The sequence below is a fragment of the Ipomoea triloba genome, chromosome 16, assembly GCF_003576645.1.
Source record: "Ipomoea triloba cultivar NCNSP0323 chromosome 16, ASM357664v1".
Taxonomy (NCBI): Eukaryota; Viridiplantae; Streptophyta; class Magnoliopsida; order Solanales; family Convolvulaceae; genus Ipomoea; species Ipomoea triloba.
In genome coordinates, this window is record NC_044931.1 from 6,501,628 (window position 1) to 6,502,627 (window position 1,000).

The window sequence follows — 1,000 nt, forward strand, 5'->3', positions numbered from 1 at the left end:
TTTTTTTTTTTTTTTTTTTTTGGGTACCACATGGAATGAATATTTGTTCCCTCGCAAGGAAGAATAACAAATTCACACTATATGTTAACATATTTATTGGGTGTAAAGAGATATTCAAAAGAAAAATAAGTTACGATGTTAAATTAGAGACTTTTAAGGCAATATTGGTGGCGGTTATCGTGAAATTAAAGGTATGATATTGACAAGAATGAATATTTTATTTTGACTTTATTTTCTTTGAGTACCCAAACACGGACGAAAGTCATTTTTCGAGTTTCAAAGCGGACCCTTAATACATTTAGTTCATCATTAGTGTAAATGTGTAGAACCAAATTTAAAGAAGATTATCATTAAATTTAATATTTACTAAACTGATATTTAACTTTAGGGCCAAATTAGAAAAAAATCAGTAGTCAATTTTTCATTTATGGTAAAAATTTAAAACCGATGATAAAAATCAATATTCAATGGACCAAATCGGATATAAAAAAAATTGAGAAATGTCAATAGTTAAGAGATCATTATTGAAAATAATAATAATAATAATAATAATAATAATAATATATAATAATAATAATCATCATACACACACACCTACATAAATATATAAATTGTACTTTTATCTTTCGAATATTTAATCCATCCTTTTTCTTTAAAACAATCAAATAGTATAATACAACTTTTAAAATCTATATAACTTCAAAAAAATTAAACAATAGAATACAATTCTTATTATATTCCTAATTTACAAAAAAAAAAATTATATTCCTAATTTATTACATTCAAAAATAGCATTTATATTCTCGAAAAACAAGTTTTACAAGGCAAACATTCCAGGAAACTAATTTAAATATACTTTTGATTGGTATTTCCTAAAAAAATATTGTGACAACGGTCTTATAGTCATATAAGAGTAATATGCATTATTTGATTTCAATTTGATTAAATATCAATTATAATTACTATATACAGCTATACTCAATATAGTAAAAGAAGATCT